We start from the raw sequence: 20,465 nt of genomic DNA, 5'->3' as shown, positions 1-20,465 counted from the left end.
TCTCTTACAAATTTCCACTATCTTTTAAATACCAGGAATTTATTTGAGAGAATGGGAATTCCCAGTACCTCATCTGCAGCCTGATGCCTGGGGTTTAGGCAGGAAGTGCACAGCAAAGGAGACTGAGATTCCTCTTGCTCTGTGAAATGCTGCTAGATACTTGTGTCTTTTTGGCCTCATGGAAGAGCAATAGAGTACACAAGCAAGCAGTTCAGTGTGAAAAACAAATGTGGAGAAATTTGCCATTTTTCATGATGATTTAAAAGCTGCAAAGCTGTGATAAAATCATTATTATTGTACTTCGTGCCTAAACTGTGGTACTGTGGTTTCACTGTTTGTTGAAAGGGAAAATGTTTCTTGTTGCCTACCAATTTGGTCTCAAACTCTTGACACATCTCCAGCCCAGGCACTCACATCTGTAGTCCCATGGGAACAAACCAACAAGCCCACACCCAAAAAACCAAAACCGAACAAACCAAACCAAAACTCCCCAAAACCCAACAGGATGGTCTATTATGTTGTATAAGATGTTTATGTAGGAAAGTAGTGAAAAATGTGAGAGCTTATCGGCTCCTTTATTCTTGTCTGGTTGGGCTGGAGAAGTGGAGAAGTTTCCTTTTCCCCTGTGAGTGCAGGGAGGCTTGTCTGAGCGTCAGCCCTCCTCTCCCCTTCTGCCGGGGGCTTTCTCTTGGTTTGGCCAGTTCTGCTGTTCGCAGGTTGCTCCTGTGGCCTTGTTTGTTTGGTTTTGGTTGTCCTTCTGCTTTAATTGGTGTATGCTTTTAATTCAAAATCTACTTGTGGAGTTTAGGGCATGTAGCATTCATGTAAGTTAGTTTAAAATTATAGCACTTCCTTTTTTTCCCTCCCCCCAGATCCCTCATAATTATAAGGAGGATAGGTTATTTTATCTAGAGCTTTTCCAGGCACAGTAACTTAGTCAAGAAGGTCATTGCTTTGCTCCTATTCAAAAATCTGTTTTTGCAACTTTTAACATCATATATTCCCTTGGGAATTAGCGTAATAAGAGAAATACAGATAAAATCACAATGGTTTTGTGGAGGTCTGCTAAGGATGGAAGAGTTTAATTGTTAATCATTGTTAAGATAATAGTGAGTACTTTACATTTATAATACCTTACTGCAATTTACAAATAAATTAGCCTGGAAGTAAGGTAATCTTAGAAGTCTGCTTATCAAGTTCAAAGTAAGTATTCCAGGAAACCTGCTATGTGAGCATAGTTCCACTCATCCTAACACCAAACTTTAAAGAGGATGCTTGTGTTTTATATTCCTGTCTTTTAGTAATAAATAATTACATAGACACAGTGTACCTCATATGAAGATTTTGTAGGCTGTAGAGAATCACTAACCATTCTGGTTGGACTACATATGTGGAGTTTTTATTTGAGTATTGACATGTCTATTCAAATGCAATTTCTTTGGAGCACAGTGGGGATGAATACTGGACTGGATGATAGACATTTGTAGTTGAGGAGAAGATAGGTATTAGTTCACTTTGGGCAAATAAACAGAAAACAGAATTTTGCTGTTGTCTGGAGTATGGCACTGTTCTCTCTTTTTAGTTTATGTGCCCTTTGAGTTTGCTGCCAAACTTAGAAAAATGTTTGGATGTAGCACAGATCTCGCTCTTTATCTGGATGTGAAAGGGTAGCTTTGGCCAGTACACTTTACAGTGAATCACACATAGCCTGTCTATGTTAGCGTTAAACTAGAGCTGCTGTTGTCTGTCCTGCCGACAACATGAATCCAACATAAAATCCATTTCACATACGTCTTTGTATCTGACCTAACCCAGGCTTGAGCTCCAGCAGTGATCTGACCGCATGCACGTTCAGCATCCATAAACATGTGTGAATGTGACCTTGGGAGTCCACTTTGGATGGGATCTGTGGTGCCATCCTTGGTTTATAGAGTATGCAAGGGAATAAAGTAGAGGGTTGACTTCTGAGCAGCAGCAGAAGGTTGGAAATATGAGCTTTGTCCTTGAGGGGTCTTGTCCTCATGAACTGTAGTTCATCTTCGCCTGTACTATGGCCAACTATCCAATATGATGACATCATAAGAGGTATGGGTTCTTCTGGGAGGTGGGAAAGATTTTTTGTGTTAAGAGATCTATAACTACTCTGATTTTATGTCCATATCTTATATGTTTTCAATTTTAATAATTTTTGCAGTCTTTATCAATGAATTCTTATGAAGGCTTTGAGTACTGTGAAACTGTTGCATTAGAGATAAGTGTAATGGAAAAAAATCAGTATTAGCTAGTGAGATAAAACAGGGTAGGTGAAAATGGATTGGGGGAGTTGACTATGTTAACTGTCATCAGCAAGTTGGGGACTTAAAAGAAAAACTACAACTATTTGTGTATTTTTTTTATACGTTGTTATTGTTCCATTGGACTAGAAAAGGGACACTGTATTCTTCAGGGCTGTTGAAAAGGGGAATTAAAGACTGAGTCTGCCACACCAGTTAGTTTTACAGAGAGGAATATGGAGATGCCAGGAAAGAGCTGGCTGTGACCTGGCTAAGGATAAAGTATAGTTAGAGCACCTAAAGGGAGAAAGGAGGTAAAGGGCTTGGTCATAGGCTTAGCCAGAGGGATGCTTTCCCAGGAGAGGGACCCATACCTGAGAACAGCTCCAACAGCTCAGCTGGCTGATATTAACGCAACAGAGTCACGGGCTCACACTTTAATTCCGAGGAATTTAAATTTCACTGTACTTAATTTTTTGTTGTTATTGACACCATCATCTGGAGCAGCCTAGATTGATTTACAGTATAGTTTAGTATATTTGATTTAGTTTATTATTTAAAGTTTAGTGTATTTGATTTAGACTCTTGTTTAAAGTAGAAACCAACATGTAAAATAGGATGCAGTTCAGTGGGAGGTTCTTAGTTCCTAGTTCCTCACAGGCTCAGGTGTCTGTCTGTTCTTATGGGTGTTAGATACTGCTTCATCTCTCTGACTGATTCAAGGCGTTTTGGACTTTCCCTTAGAACCCTGTTCTTGTTTCCTCTCCAGTGTTTATTTGTTCCCCCGAACTTTCTACTTTTAACCTTTTTTCTTCTGTTGTGTAAGTCAGCTTTTCCCAAATCCTTGATTTGAGGGGATGGGCAGGGATGTAAAGCTGGCTGTGTATCTGGCTTGACAAACCCAAGGTAAAATTAAGGAACAGTTGAATCAGGAAATAAAAGAAATGTATGTTTGGGTGGTTCTTTTCCAGTACAGGGGGAATCTGACACATAGCGATCTTCCGTAAGCACACTATTCCCTGTTACTTATGTAGAGATTTAAAGGAAAATCCAAAAGAAGGAATATGAGAAAAGTATGAAGCAGGATTATTTTTCTTTGTAATCCAGATACTTATGTCTGTTAAAACATACACCACACTGGGGCAGCAGTTAGCAAGCATAGGTTGTCTGAGCTCCAGTCTCATGTCATGAGTGTTAGGTATTTGGCATTCTCGAGAAGACTGGCAATTGATTTTGATTGCCTTTTTGTGGTTTCTTTTGAGATAAACTCAGTTGTATGCATCTTCTGATTTGGATTAAGTAGCAGTTGCTAACTGCTTGGGTTGGTGTGTATGAAGAGGAGAAAAGGTTAGAGAAGAAATGTGTTAGCAACTGATGCTCCTGTCAGCATCTCTGTCTCTAGTGTTCTCATACACGTTTTGAAAAGCATTTTGTGAATATGCACGTAGTAAATTAGCCATGTCTGCTTACCTACTGATGACACTATGCTTTAAGTTCTCCCTTTCCCCCCCTGTTTGGATTTCTGATGTAAAAGAAGGTGATTTTCTCACTATAACCAGTTGTTAGAAGGGGGTTAGAGACATTACAGGCTAGATTTATTTTGACCCCTCCAAGGTTCATGCTGCTTTCATGAATGCAAAATCCTTCTCTTCATGACAGCTTTGGGTTCTGTGCCACTGAATGTTTAGAGCGAATGTGGTAGGAACTGGGTAGATGTTAATGCACCGCAGGTTCCAGAGCTATCCAGAGGCTTCTTCCATTCCTCCTGCTCTCCATCAAGTCCCAAAGCTCACTGAGAAAGGGCCAGGGTATCACCAAGAGTGTTGTGTATATTATGTTTTATTCTTTTTAAGCAGTGTTACCATTCTGCTAGCCTAACTGATAAAGTGATTAATTATTTTGATCTTTTAGAACTGACTTTAATGGAGTAAAGGAGATGGTTTCCCAAAAAGGAACTTAGAGCAGATTACAGTTCTTCACAGTGTAGTAGATGCCTTAATACAAGAAAGACTTCTATAATATTATTTAAATTACTTAAATGATTGCATGAGAAAAGAAAAAGGCTTAAGTGAAGTATTTTGCAACATGTGCTTTCTGGTTTAAACATGCAAACCCAAGCTCTTGGGCATGCTGCCTGGGATTTACACGTGAGTTGATAGAGTCCATTATGGACCTAACGACTGATTCAGGTTTGGGTCCTTATATTTTAATGTAATTGTTATCCTCTGTAGATCTAATGAGTGAATTTAAAATAGTGTGTGACAAATCCCGTTAAGGTGACAACTTTGTTATAATCTGTGATAATTCCTTTCGGAAACTTCATGACTACCCCTGATGTTTTCTCATCTGATAGATTCTGTCATGCAGGGAAGTAAATTCTTTGATAAAGGAGTGAAAAGAATCTGAAAATTCACATGTAAAGTTAAGTATGCTTGGAGTGTCTGAAGAAGGAATGCCGATATCTTCTGAGTGGTAAAACTCTATTGAGTCTACTGATAACCAGAGGAAAAGTAACATTCCTCTTTTTGCTGTTTTGGAAAGGCAGCACTGCAGTTGCTGTCTGTGGTCCTGGTTTTGGTAGATGTGCACGTTCTTCTGATGTGCATGGCAGTGTGTATCACTGACTTGGAATGGTGACTTCTGGTCCAGGCCTGTCATGTTGAGAAAACAGACAATTTCATATTTCCATATATAAAGTTCTGATTTTTGTATATACACGTTGTGTATGTGACAAGGAGACAGTAAAGGTCTGACCTAGTAGAACTGAAGCATCTGGCTATAATGTTATTGAGAAACATGTAGTACAAACACAGAAAAAATGTAGTAATATAAATAAACTAATTAATCTCTGCATGTCTTGGTAAGAGGTGCAACTTATTTGTAAGAAATCTTGGGTTTTTTTTCAAGATGGAAGCTCTTTTGGACTGTCAGCTTGTATGTATGTCTGACAAAACCTATAAATTAGATTAGCATATTGAATAGGTTTTGGCCTCAAAATATTGAGAATGCATAGTGGTTTTCCAGACTCAGTGCTGAAAGTGGAATACTGGTTATAGTCAATAAAAAGTCAATAAAAAGATGTATATACACATTAGTAGGGTTAGTATTTTGTCTAAATCTAACATAATTGGCTACTAGTAGGTGATGCAGCTAGTTCTGTCTATTAAAAGTTGTTTAAATATTATATTATCCTTTAAGTGACTGAAAATCTTGTAATAAGTAGGGATGAGTTATCCATTCCAGTTTTCTTTTTTCTTACTGAAGTAATTATGGAGAGAATTTAAGCATGCTTTTTCAGTCCAGTGGCTACATACTTTGGCTATTGATTATCATTTATCTATATGTACTCTGTGTGTACATAAAATACATATATAGGTGCATATGTATGCGTATGTCTGTTTTTTAAATATGTACAGGTTTCGTGCTCAACTTTTAACATTCAGCTCTATAGTTTACATACATGTACCTGAACTATTTGCACAAATATATTTGTTTTTATAGCCTACCTACATATCAACCTGCTTTATTTTGTATGTGTCAAGCCCTTAAAAAATATGTTATAGTAGTGGTAGGAGGAAGTCTTCCTCACTGCTTTAAAACCAGGACTATTGGTAGACTGTAGTTACATTGAAATGACCAAGGTATTTATTCTTCCTGCTAAATGTAACCTTTCCAATGAGAAGAAATCAAAAAAATGTCTCTGCTCGTACAAAGACTGTACAATATTTTAATCTTTAATCTTATCCTGCTTTAAGCCTTAAGCAGTGACCTACAGACTGATGAACTATGAATAGGCCACAGAACTATGTGTGTACTATGTAAGTTTTTTTTCCTTTGAGTTTTATATGTTGGAAGTGGAGTTGTGTGTGAAGGATCTGGGGTTAATGTGTATTTTCAGGATATGGTGGTTTAAAGGAGTGAGTGGTAGAGATTAGTGAGGAAAGGATGAAGAGGTGCATGGATGGTTTAATGTTATTTTTAAAACTGCTGATTCGTGAAGGGAAAGTCTTTTGTTTCCGTAATCTGCCAAATAATTGTTTTCATTGTTTGTGTGGAGATTTACCAGCAGTAGATGAGAAGTGCCAAATAATGAACACATCCTCATCCAAATCACCTTACAGGCAGCTACAACTGAGTACGGCTCTGGCTGAGGCCTTCTACCCAGCTCCTGTTGCACGCCCTCACCAAGTGCTCTGGAACTGGAAGATCCTGTAGAAATTTGAAATGTGCAGAGAGATCTTTCAGTCCAAAGGTTTCTAAGACCAAAGTGAAAACTACTATTTAAACCAGTGAAAGAATATTCTTACTGAATGTCCTCCTGTTCACTGCATTACTCTTAAGATAAGTGTCTTGGAAATAAATCCAAAGCTCCAGCAAGTTCCTCTGTAAAGTTCCTTTATTTTTTTGAGGGTTTTGTCAGAGGATCTTCACTGTCTATTTTTGAAATTCAGTGTCTGTTACCACTGATGGTTTTTATTTCCTTTTGATTTTTTTTCCTTTTAACAAGGTTAGCAGTTCTATGTCTGGGGCTCTCTAGGTGTTTTCATAGCTCTCTTTTTGCAGCATAGCTCATCAGATACTAGCAACTTTTGATACAGTCAGACCTTCTTTTCCCCTCTCCACTAAATTATCAGGTTTGTGTGTGTTAGGTTTAACTATTTTGCCAAACAAACCCTCGAGGATTCTGTGCGTATTGAAGTGATACTAAATGTTGATAATTTAGGAAAATATGTCAGTCTGCTGTATTTTTGTGTTGAAGCTTATTAAGAAGAAAATAATTTCATAACTATGTTCACAATATTTATTCAAGCTTTTTTCCTACTAATTTTTTAGGAGGCAATATCTTTTATACACCGTCTCTCTTTCTCTCTCACATGCTCTTGGCATTCACTGTCACGTCCCATTTAATTTCTGTGGTCCTCCTGACGTTAATGTATGGTGCTCCAAGGCTCTTTAGCTGAAAGAAACTCAACAGAAAATTTTGTGGTAGACTTGTTTGTGTTTGAGAAGTGTTGCCTGATGAGACCTAGATTTTAGTGCTTTACCTGCATGAACTAATATTTCACTCTGAGTACTTCCATTGCAATTAGTGGGACATCTTCTAGAAAAAGAAATGGCCAAGATTACCAGAATGTAGGCAGCATCTTCCCAAGAGGTTGTTTTTTTTGTTTTTTTGTTGGGTTTTTTTTTCAAATTTGCTCTGTCTATTGTACCAGTTTCTTAAGTTTTCTGACCAAAATCTTCTCTTTCTTTGAGAGAGGGAGGCAAGGTATCAGAAGAAAAACTGATCAGCTCTTGAAGATGCTTGTTTGCTCAGGGGAAAGTCTTTAAAAAGTGTAGCTTCACTGTTACTCCTCAGTCCTGCTTCATTGGTTTGGTACTGTTGTTAATAAAAAGGAGGAGAAGAAAAATTTCATCAAAATTTTTTCTGAAAACACATCTGAGAGTTTTCTTATATTTTCCTCAAAAGTGTGTTTTCGTTATACTGTTTATAATGGATATTTAAAATAAAGATTGGGGTTTTCAGCGCTGGACTTTTGTAGCTGGTATTTGGAAGCATGAAATGACTGTGGGTTTGAGTGATTGCCTTCAAGATTTATTTCTTTTTTTCAGAGGGAACAGTAAATTTTACCTTTTGAGGGAATTGAGCTGGTCTGCAAGGGTGATCTTGTCATTACGGCCCATGTTTTAATGTCTGACAAGTATCCAGGGTGCTTTGTGTGCATGGAGGAGTCTGATGAAACAGAATGGTGTGTTCCCATTTCCATTTCAGTTCCGCTTTTTTCCTTCATTCCAGTTTTTCCTATTACGCTACCAGTGAAATGGACAGCGTAGTTACTGTACCAATGCCAAAGGTGTCTTAAACACTGGCCATATAGTCTGGAGGAAGGGGAAGGAGGGAGAATAGACACTCTAAAACTTCCCGGGGCAGGATTGAAAGTTACCATTTGAAAACTCATAGCTTGACCTCTGAGCAACTCAAAACCAATCTCAGATCTTATCCACAATTTCCAAGCATCTTCCTGTGTCCTATGGAAGAGCAGGTAGTTTGACATCATTGCTCTCCAGGAAGAGGTTTCTGCCCACTCAATCTTGGTTTGTGTCACTGCTAATTACTGAGAACACTCGCACCCTATCGAAGCCGATCGCTGCATCGAGGAATCTTCTTACCGCAGTGAGTTGAGGTGAGCACTTCTTTAACAGGGAGGTTATCTTATTTAACAGCATAATGTTTCATTAAAAGACTTCAGATAATCTGAAATGCAGAAATATGCTCCATTAGGTAAATGGTGAGTTTGTGACCTTCGTGTTGGTTGGTTCTGTAGTCTTATTTATTCCAGCCACGTTAGTAGGCTTGCGGGGCTGTATGCCTCTGAATTTGAATTACATTCAAAAATTTTCATGTTAATAAATTGGGCTTGTGAGGACCAATTTTAGGACTTGGGAAGTATTTACTTATTTCAAGGTTAGATGTAGTAGTGTTATTACTATGAGTTTGCCCAGGGCAAAATTATTACTGTTCTTCACAACTTCCGAAATGTTTGGATTCATAAATGTAAGTATATGGATGGTCCCTTGTTCATTTTAATGTATTAATTTTTAAGAAAGTGTTTCCTGTTTTAATGGCTGTTTTTAAAATACATTGCATGACGCAAACTTCATGTAGTCTGAATATGTACCTAGTTTAAAGCTAAATGATAAATGTTACGGTATATTTACTTGTGTAAATACTGATATGGTAACTAAAGAGATGTTAGCAGCAATAAGAGTGATAGATGGCACTCCAGGGATGTCTTGTTTTGTGCGTGGTTCTCAAGCTCATGTTATAGAGGCGCCTCCTTGGTCTTTGTTGGTGAAGAAACTGCCTTGTTCGGGCCTTCTGCGAGTCAGCACATGGGTACTATACATGGATCTGATTCAGCTGGGGAGAAACCCGTGGAGAATAAATATTGCTTCCGAGAGCAGGGAGTTTTCTGAGGCCTATGAGACGTGACAGTGCTCTGCTTAGCTGATAAATTGCAGTGTAGCAGGAAGGATGCTACAATGAGTATTGATTTCTTTTGTGCGTAGAACTCATTTTGCTCCAGCTTGTGAATTGCCTTCATGAGCTGACAATCCATTAAGGATCACTTCGTGTGTCTCTTCCTTCATTATTGCTTCTTTTACTGCTTTCTGCTTTACTGCCTTTAAAATACATTGTCAAGGCAAAAATAAAATAGGTAAAGGAGAAAGTCTTAACAGCAGCAAAGCAATTTGGCTCTTGGTAAATTACTTTATTGCAAAAAATATTTTACTAGGAAACTATCTACAAAGACAATTTTAAGGAGCTAAACATATTATAATGAAATTATTTCATAGTAGGGTAACTCACCTAATGATTGTAATTTTGTGTCACAAAATACACCTTTTATTGTAAAATTGATTTTTTTTTTTTTTTTAAAAAGTCTGAAGACCTAAAATTCCAGTTTTATGTGGACATAATTTAGTCTTGTCTGTTCTGCATGGCCAGTCAGTGCCTCATATTCTGAATATATGTCAATAATACCTTCACAGATGCAGTGCTTGTTTTTGTTCATGTCCAGGAGGGTTGTTTCTTCTTATTCTGAGTAAGCAGGGAAACACTATATTTCTCTATATTAATTTGTTTTGCTTTTCAAGGAAGTAGACAAGGTCTATGACACAAGCGCATTAGCAATAAAAATGTATTTTTTTGCAAGAAAACTTGGTATTTTCCTTAATTACATAATTGCATTGATTAGGTTTAGACATTTTCATTGCAGGAAGGGTTAGAATTAAAATTTTTAGATAAAGCTACCGATTACAAGACTAGCAAATTAGGAGGACCAATGTGCTCCATTATGGAAGAAAGTGTATTATTCTTGTCAGCAAGAAAATTTTTTAACTTGAAATAACTTCCCACGTGTCTTTTTTTTTTGTATCCTTTTCATGTTGTTTTGTTTGATATAAGGCAAGTTTTATCCTCCCACAAGTCTCCTTCTGTTACCAATCTCTTAATCTCAGGGATGGATATTGATGATGGACATGTATGCATAGTGGTTTGTGATCTAGTGGTGGAGAAATCTACTGAAGAACTGGACTGCATTTTTAGGAAGCAGATGTTGCCTTCAAAGCTGCTTTAAAAAATACAACTGAAATATCCTGTGGCACTGACTACTAAATTTTAGCTTAATGTAGTTAGTTGCACAAGCAGGGTGGCTTTCACATTGTGGGGTTTTTCTTTTTTTTCCTTTTTCCCCACTCAGACGTTTGTGTGAAGATCTGATTCATCCAACTCCTGCAGCTTCTGGCAGGTCCTGAGTTCTCCTGCCAGGAACCTCAGCCTTGGTTCCTGCCAGGAGTTCTCCCGTAGACAGTGACCTCATTAATTGCATCTCCTGGCTCTCTTGGTGCAGCGATGCTTAGCTATTTCTACCCGAGAGTGACTCTAAATACATTAAGCAAAGTTGTTTTGTACAAGTGGTTGGCCAGACTCTTGATAGTTGCTTTTTTCCCCCATCTCTTCTTCCTTACACTTACAATTACAGCATTGGCTGACCTACAGTATTATCTTCCTATGCTTGTTTTCCATTGCCTCTGATCAGTAATCTGAGGAGTAAAGTTTTAGTTGCTATTTATTTTAAAAACATAAGAGTTGAGGTCATAAAACACCTTTTGGAAACTTGACTGTTTCTTTCCTTGGAAGACCATGGCAAGGGTACAGAAGTAAAATCAACGTCTTTTTTTCTTTTAAAACGCATGGTGACATGGGGGTGCACTACTTGCCTTCAGCCCCATCTCAAGAGTGGAGAAAAGATGAATTGGGTAAGGCTTGTTACCATAAATTTGGTCTCAAAAGAACCCCCTAAGACTTAGTTTGAAGTTTTAGAAGGCAGGCATTCTTTACTGCAGCACTGGATGCACGGTGGATCATTCCACCTAACATGCATGCCAAAAGACAAAAGCACACTTATTGTATATAATAAAATAAATGAATATTCATGTAATTTCCGAGAAGTACACACCTACTTTCAGAGGATCTAATGCATATGTTAATACATTATGCAAGTGTACAATCTGGGGAAGGGTCTCTGAGGGGGCTTCCATGGAGGTTTTTGGTGGTCCCTAGTGGTTGTTGAAGAGGTGTCTCTTAGTGTCCTTTCCATGAACTCTGAGTTGTGTCTTTTTTCTTTTCATATAAGGCCTTGTCTTGGCTCATTGCTCTATCTGTAAAGTTTCTCAGCTTTCTTATCTTTGACTACAACATGTTCTCTGTTGGTTTCTCTGTCCTCCCTGGGATGTACCCATCACAGTTGCAAAAATTATGTCCTTGGGCGCATTCTTGTCCGAGGCCCCTTACAGCAATCAGCACCAACTGCTTGCAGGCATCAGCTAGCAGCCATCAGGCTGATCAGTTCTAAGGTGAGATTTTCTGGAACAGACTTAAATCTGTCTTTCTAGTACGTCATATAGATGAATTTGGGATTATTAAGTAGACATAGAAGTGAATAAAATTGGTAATCCCTCCCTGAACCACACATGCCAAATCAGAAAAATTTTAGTTTGGTGAGTTTTATTGCAATTGATTTCCCAACTACTTTGCTAAACTCTTTTTTTGTTGTAAACCATGCTTTCCTCCTGATGGGGATTAAACGTGTAACTACTGGTCTATGGAAGTGGCTATAACTATATCCATGTGGATCCTTTGAAAATATAATATATATTTTTAAAATATATAGAAGGCAATCTCAGAGCTTGGATACTCTGTATAAACTCAGCAGCATATTTTTTCTATATTTACACTGACGTGACTTCATTGTCTGGATTTCAGGATTCTTTTTCCTTAATAACACTTTTTTTTTTTTTTTTTTTAATGGGGAGGGCTTTTAGTTGTTTTAGGATTTTTTTTTTTTTTTTTTGCAGGGGGTTTGGCTTTTATTGGTGTGTACTACAGCATTCACTTTTTTTTATTTGTTTAGGGTCAAATCCTTGGCCATGTACATGGAGCATCAAGAGACACAGAAATAAGAGGTTTGTGCCATTTCTGCATACCATTGAGTGTCAGGGGGGCTGGAGGCACCTGCTCCATGCTCTGGTCCTGTGACAGCAGACACCTTATAAATTTATTCTTATCCTTTATGGTGGTTACTCAGGCAGTCAGGCAGGGAGCTGGGATTAACGTGGTCTGTAATTCGCTTGAAATCCTCTTGAGACTTCTGCGAAGGATGGTTATGAAGCAGCCGCTCATTCTCTCTCTTTCCTTGTCTTTGTCTTCCCTCAGCCCTAAACCCTCTGGTGTTTTACCCTGACGTGTTGGATGGTGGGGAGCAAACCATGGTCAGTTTTGTAGCATCATCATTATGAATACAGAGCTTTTGAAGTCAATTTTCATCTTTGTTTTTCTGCTGGTGTGTGTTAAATGTAATAGTTTGTACTGTATAAGTATATGCATACCTGTTGCAACACCTCAGCAATGACTCATTGGGTGTGGCTTTGGGGAACTGGATAACCTTGATACTCAGAAGTTTTACTCTGGGAAACAAATGAAGTGTTAAATCCGAGGTTTCCTGCTAAAGACATTAATCTGCCATGGGTAGATTGAAAGACTGGGTTTTCGTTTAAAATATAGCACGAGATGGTTAGAATTTTATCCACATAGTACACGACTGTTTTAAATAATGAAAAAAAACCCAAACTGTAATCTCAACATATGAGTACAAAAATTCTACAGTAAGCATAACACCACTAAAAAAAAAAAAAATCTGTGGAGGAAGGTACTTTGCAAAATGCTTAGGAAAATTTAGCAGTCCAGCTTAGTTTTACCAGGATACTCGGTAGTTAGAAAAGCAGTAGTCTTATATTCTTCACAATGAATAAAAGCTTTCTCAATAAAAAGGCAAGCTGAACCTTGTGAGGCTCTTACAAGCTCAGTCCAAAAGTTGGTGGAGTAGTGGCAGGAGGAATGGGAAAAATATCTTTTATTTTAAATGAAAAATCATTGTATCTTTTGTACATATGTTTTTTCATAGTATATCACTTGTCACACACAAAAAAATCTTCCCACCCATTTTCCATTTGTACTCACGTGCTGGGTACTAACATCTATTTCTCTGCTTATAGCAGAAATAAGTTTAGTATTCAGAACATTAGTATGCTATCACTTTAGATCAACAGTACTTTTGGGTTTCTTCTAATGCCAACGTTGTTGATTTTTAGACCAGTGCCTCAGTAAATATTGCCTTATTTTCATAAAATCTGTGATGGTTTATGATTCAGACGATTCAAGCTGGTAACTCCTGGAACTCTTATGTCAGTAATTGCGCATCCACAATGCATTAGTTTAATAGTTCTCTTTAATTTATAAAAATTCTGTTTAGAAGTGTTTTTTTCACAAAGTGATTCGTATCTCAATTTCTACTGTTGCCAGGTATAAGTTTTCAAGGATTATGCAAACAGAACAAATTAATAATGAAGTATCTGGTGATAATTTTTTTTTTTCTTACAGACATTAAAACTCCTGTAAGTTTTGGAATGACCACTTTTGTTTTTAATATCCCTTTGGCTAAAGAAAAATCACTGCTGAAAGATAAAAGAAAAATAGTTCTAGTACCATGCTTGGATGAAGTAGATCTGCTTTTGCTTTATAATTATTGGAAATTTTTTTGATTGTTAGCTAGACCTTACAGCTCCTAACAGGCTCTTTTCTAGCAGGGAAAGGTTTTGATGGTTGAGCATGCCAATGAGTTGAACATGCAGAACTCCTACGTGGGGGATTTTGAGACAACTGTGAAAAGAGTTGAGAAAGATCTCCACATCAGTTTGTTCTGTACAAGACTAAACCAAATACCAAGAGTGACTTTCTCCAGGCTGAGCTTTGTATACAAAGCACATAAGCAGCAATATGAGCTTGAACCCCACAGAATTCCCCTTGCAAAACAAAAAGGGGAGGTAGCTTACAAGGAGGAAAAGAGGAGGAACTGTGCACAGAAAGGGAGTGGAGAAATCATATAAAATAACCTTTGCAAGGGGAGCAGTATTAATTTCCTTCTAATTTTAATGAAAAGAATACAACAGTAAGATGTTTGCAAGGTAAGCCAGTTAACGTGTGTGTCACTGTGTGAACTTGGTTGTTGGCCAAGTCAGAAGGACTCCCAGGGTTAGAGGAAGAAGGCAGATACCAGAAGCTTGTGTACAGCGGGTCCAGCCAGGACAGTCATCTTAGTCTCAGTGCTTAGAGCGTACCGTGTGATTCAGTCTGCCAGTGGATGGTTGAGATAGGATTCTCTGGCACCATACAGTTGTGGCCTGACTGTTTTAGGGTATATTGACATGTTTTATTAAAAAGTCTTTAAACCTCACTTGTGAAGTTTTGATCTGTTAAATTTATTTTTGTGATGTGGTGTTAACAAGTCGTATGAGTACGGTGTTTGAGATGCATTTAGCCAGAATGAATAAATAAAATCACTAACATGAAATACATATTTTTAAAGCCCATTAGTTTGATCTGATTTTAATTTAATTTAATATACTTTGCCTTGAATTCAGGTTTCTTTTTAGAGTAATAAGCTGATTGCCTTCATTCATTTTTATACACTAGTAATTTAAAATACTTTGAAGTATAAGTTGCTTTAGTGTCACAATACTTGAGAAAGAATGTGAAACATGCATAACTAAGAAAAACTTGAAATAGTGTGAAAACAATGAGAAGGGCAGAAGAATTTTTTGGGAAAAATTATTTCTTAAGTAATTTCCAGCAACAACATACTTAAAATAGTTAACTCTTCTAATCACAGTAGTTTGGACTGATTTAACTGTAAAGCAGAGAAGTTAATTGAAGTTAATCTTACATTTTTACAGTAAAGTATAGTGAAATACTTTTCTTTCATTCTGATGATCTTCTGAGTGTTTTAGGGCTACATGGATAATTAAATCCCTTTTACCCATATGCCATTTTAGTCTATAAGGTCATGGTTGAAAGTTAGGGATTAAGAAAAATGTTCTTTTCAGTGTTACTTGTTCATAAGTTATGATAGCCTTATCAACATCAATAGCACCTACCATAGTTGTAATGCTGATTTAATGATAAGATGCTACTGAACTTCTTATCAGGTCTTTTATTGTTCTGTCTTTGAATTACAATGATGTACCTGGTCATTAAGGCATATGGTCAAGTTTTATTCTGATATAATTCTTCAGATACCAGTTTTTAACAGGACAGATACATATGGGGACTGTGTTGTAATAGCCCAGAATGAAAGAACATGCTAATATTTTAACAGCCCCTTAGGGCTTTTGGCTTTGTGCTACAGTGAGCTACTTTGTGCTTCAGTGAGGATTTTGGCTTTGATTTCTGTGGCTTAGTGATTTAACCTGGGTACAGGAGATCTGGATGCAGCTCATGAATTTATCCTTGACCTTGAGCAGGGAAGTTAAAAACAAAATTTAGATGTGAATGCAATTAATGGCTGTCAAAAATCCTGGACTGTGTCTGGCTTCAGTCACCTGTGGAAAATAAGATGAAGAGGAACATTTTACTTACTTACTTTACATATTTTTGGTTTGTATTTTTGTTTCATTTTGTATCTTTGGTTTTGTATGACATGTTTGGGAAAGTCAATTGTTTGTGGCACATTGATGTGAAGATTAGTGAAAGAGGACCACAATTTTTGTCTTGACCTAAGGAGCTAGTCCAATCCTATTTGCTGTATATACTGAACATCATACTGCAATGATAATATTCTTCATAGTTAATTTATGCATCTTTAAAAAATTATCCAATATACTGTAAAATAATTAAAGAAGAAATTAGAAAGTTCTGTAGCTGGTTTTGGTCAGCCAGAAGACTTAGCTGTAATCTTAAGGATGGCTTCTGTTTTCACATTTTGAGCGCCTATCACAAAAAAATCTGTGTGATTACACATAAATATATACTGATAAGCATTAAGCATTTTTTTCCCCTCTAATCATTTTTATTTCAAAGGTTTTAAAAATGACTTACAAAGTAAGAATAAATGTGCTAAATTTATCATAAAAAACAAGACTTAAATTGTAAGCATCTGAAAAATGATCCTTTTTGAGTGGAAATGAGCTGAGATATAGACAGCTGTCACTGGTTTTGCTTTAAATTTTTTTTCCTAGTGTTGTGACACTAAATTTATTCTGGAGAAAATGCTGTTGTGAAGGAGTCTCTCCTGTGGAGCCTGAGTAGAGGGCTCCATTTCTTCAACCTACTTATTATTCCTTACCCCTTCTACGTCCTGGCCAGAGCTTTCTGCAGTGGCCCAGTTGCTTGCCCCAGGGAAGAGGTGCCATTCACCCTACTCTGCAAATTCATCATCTTTTTGTGCCCATCATATGCTCTTCTGCAGCAGGCTCTCCCTCATTGCAGAGCTACTGGGCAGCAGGGGTTCCCTTGCCTGTCCTGGTGTTCGGGGATGTCCCCTCACCTTTGTTGCGGAGGTAGGACCAAAGGCTGGGTTGGCCCTGGATGTCCAGGGAGCCATTGTAAAAACAGTCAGCCCTCCTGGGGATAAGGTTCACAAGTTGTAGTGAATCTGTTGGATTTATGTGAAGTTTAGAGCTGAGGAGAATTCATAAATTATGATGGACCAGCATTACTTTTTTCTCCCAGACACCGGAGAAGGTTGAAACTTCACTTTTTCCCTTTCTCTGAATGACTTTTTTAAAAATGTAGCTTTGATGGGGTGGGAATTATGTATTTTGATGTTTTCAGAACAGAAATGCTTTACCTGGAGTTGCACAACAACTGCTAAAATGCTTCGTAGTGAGCTACACTTTTCCCCCACCAGGTGTTTTTCCCCTGTGACCCACTTCCCATCAGGGTAAACTGGTTTTCCAGTAAAGTATCCAGACCTGCAGCTCCTCTGCATGTAATTAATCTGATGAACTGTATAGCCAGGAGAGATGATGGAGTTTTATAATGGCAGCACCATTTCTTCAGAGAGACCCACCCACAGAAGAGGACAGGCAGCAAGGTGTTGGAGACAGGGAGGTGCTTTGCAATGTTTTGCTAAATTATTTTGAAATCAAATGCCTTAATTATTTTTGTAGGCTTCTCAGATCAATAGGAGGAGATAAAATATTATGATTTGGATTATCTGATAGATATTACGGAGAGTTCATTTTCTGCCAGAAGACTCGATCTGATGGAGAAGTCATTAATAGTCCTGCTATATCTTCTGAGGGAGAACATGGATTTGACTCAACTATCCCATAGATACCTTGCCTAGAGCGCTTTCGTTTGTATTTTGCCAAATCTTCTGATCTTTCTTCTCAGGCTGTGGCTTTTTTTTTTTTAATTTTTTTTTTTCAATAAGAGAATACAAAATTTACTTACTTATCTGTCCTATAAAAATACTATATAATAGCAAAGACATTGAAACAACAGACTGTTGAAGACCGTTGTTCAAGCAGTCAGGATAATTTAATGACAAACAAAATCCTTGATAGAATATTTTACAGCATCCTACCAATAATGAACAGCCTCTCTAACATGTATTTAAATTTTAATGAAACAAACTAAAAAGTATTAATTACTAAATTACGTGTTTTCACAGTTTTAATCTGTATGATTTTGTTTTTACATAAAGACTCTCTGCTAGTTTGGGGTTGTTCTGTTCTGCTTGAGGTAATCATCAAATAATAGCTAATTCAATACAATGATCAATTCAGTTGTGGATTAGTGTAGCATTCAGCAGTAAAAATAAATATCCCAAAACTGTACATACCCAAAGCAGTGTTTAATTCTACTATAAATTATGCTGAATGTTTTACAAATTTGCATGACTTGTTTGCAGTCTCGTGGTCAAACCAAGATAATGAGATCTAAACATCAGGATTAGGCTTAGGCACAAGTCATGCAGTGTCTCTAAGTGCTTTAGGCTGATTTACTTGAGCATATGCAGCTCTTTCAAATTTTGCAACTTCAATCCCTGATAAATGGGATTTTAAAAGTATGAAAAGAGCTTATCATAAAAGAAGGAACACTTAGTTTATTGTACTTAGTAAAGTCTTTTGGAGGTGATTCTCAATGAAACAGTGTTCAGCACTCTTGTGGCAGAGGCATCTGTCATTCAAACAGATGTCACCTCATAAACCTGAAAATATATATATTTTTTTTTTTCATTCTGTGTGGATAAGTGAAGTCTTCAGGTTGATATATACTCGGTGACATTTGTCTAAGTGACAGATGTTCTTGTCTAGTAGCTCTCAATGGGGAGATGACCTTGTTGTCGTAGTGGGAGTTCCGTGTCAAGTGCTATAATTATATGTATGCAGAGACTATATACCTTTATGAAGGATTAAATTCACAAGGATGTTTTTAGATTTCTGATTGCTGTGTTTATAATGGAGAGGCTTGGAAAGAGATAGCAAGGTTTCAGGGTTTGATTCTAACCTGACCTAAATAGAATAAGATTAACTCAATGAACTCTGTAGATGTTAAAAAAAACACCCAAAACTGTGGAGGATGAATGGTATAACAACAGGCCCAAGACTCAAATTTTTGAGCTTGTTCCTTTCTCCTGGATGGTCTAGATGTTATAATTGGTCCAGCCTGGTGGATTCATCTCTGAAGAACGTCAATACCTGCATGAATGGAGAGTTCAGGGAGAGGGCTCTTGGTCTGAAGAACTGAAATCGCCAAACATTTCTGGTCAGTCTAACTCGTAGTACCTGGTGCTGTCCTCAGGCAGACATTTAAGTGTTGTTTACACATAGTTTAGTCTGGGAAAGATGAGGGGAATTTTTTCAGCAAGCTGCATTCTGCTTGGATTAGCTTTAGGATGAGTACATTTACTTGGGTTGAGATGCTTGTCTTCACTACTGTTGTCTTTGGTAGCTGTATTGGTTTCTGTGCATACATTCTGAATTTAGTATTTGTTGTTTGTCATGAAGATATTCTGAGTCTCCAAAATGTTCTCTTCGGATAGGTAATCCCTACCTAACTCTTCCTTTTGGAGCATGACTGATCTTCATTCAATAGCCTTGACTGATTTATTTTCTGCCCCCCAGCCCCTTAATTTCCTAGCTGTTTTTAAACCCATGTCACTTGTAGTCCCTAAAAAGTTCTGTGACTAAAAGTCCTACAACATACTTGCATGTGGTTTCAAAACAGCCACCTCAGGCTTTCGATTTTATTACATGCTTACTAATTTTCCGTAGTGGAAGAAGCTAAACAGTAGTTTCCTTTTCACCTTCTCTATGTCATTTCATAATACGCAAAATCATAAAGAAAATCCCTGCAGATACTTGGGATTACTGAGATGGATTTTTAATTAAAAATTCAGAGACAGTGTCTTGAACATCTTGATCTTTATATGTGCACGTCTTGCAGATTGTATTCTCGAGTCTTTCTGAAGTAGTACAAAACACCAAACCTTTCGGTGTAAGTTGTATTTGGCAATGATATTTTGTTTGTTGTTTTTTTCTTCTTTTTTTAATAGTGAATTCTTAGTTTCAGCAAGGAGTTTTGCAAATGAATTGGAAGTGTAGTACTGTGGTCCATATACATGCAGCATGTTCCTCATGTACAGCATGGATCTTTGGCTCTTCGTTTCAGTAATTATATTGTGTTAGAGAGGATCCTGCTTTTTGTGACATGGTGTGTGAATGACTGCAGCAGGAATTCAGTGACTGCAGCAATGATGCCTAACATAAAAGCAAACAGAATTTTTAATTAAAAAAGAAGGGCAACAAACATTACTGTAGGAGTATGCTTATATTTACTATGTAAATACATACAAAATGGGGTAGTCATGACTGCCATAAGAAGATTACACTTCCAAGGGGTAAAAAATGAAAATCAGTGTTTAAGCATCTGTGTTTGGGTCCTCAAATAACTAGTGACCTTTTTTGTTTTATTTATTTATTCGTGTTTTTTTTTGTCTCTGTGGGTTTTTTTGTTGTTGTTTTTATGCTGTTGGCTTTAGTCTTTTGGTTCTTGAATTTCTTGTCAGCAAACTGGGATTAATGGAACACCTCTGAGAAATGATATAAGCATTAATGTATTAGCATTAAGCACTATAGAAAACTCATAACAGTCTGCTCAATTCTTAATTTACATTGTGTGCAATTCCAATTTTATTTTACTTCCTTTTTTGCCGCAGCTCCCTTGAAGTCTGGGTTACAAATCTCAGTCCATTTACACATGGAGATTTTGCCTGCATGTGTGGT

At 37.3% G+C, this 20,465-nt stretch overlaps 1 protein-coding gene across 2 annotated transcripts in view; it reads left to right on the top strand.

The window, feature by feature from the left end:
* The window catches only part of ZNF804A (zinc finger protein 804A), a 153,120-nt gene that overhangs the window by 24,370 nt on the left and 108,285 nt on the right, over positions 1 to 20,465 (top strand). The window contains exon 2 of one of the 2 annotated variants that reach the window (XM_074829663.1): positions 12,251 to 12,302. The exons of the other annotated variant lie outside the window; for it this stretch is intronic. The gene's annotated coding sequence lies outside the window, so the exon portion shown is untranslated. The remainder of the gene's footprint in view (positions 1 to 12,250; positions 12,303 to 20,465) is intronic. 2 annotated transcript variants of the gene reach the window in all.

This window comes from Strix aluco, chromosome 6 (assembly GCF_031877795.1).
Source record: "Strix aluco isolate bStrAlu1 chromosome 6, bStrAlu1.hap1, whole genome shotgun sequence".
Taxonomy (NCBI): Eukaryota; Metazoa; Chordata; class Aves; order Strigiformes; family Strigidae; genus Strix; species Strix aluco.
This window is presented reverse-complemented; position numbering and strand designations above follow the sequence as displayed.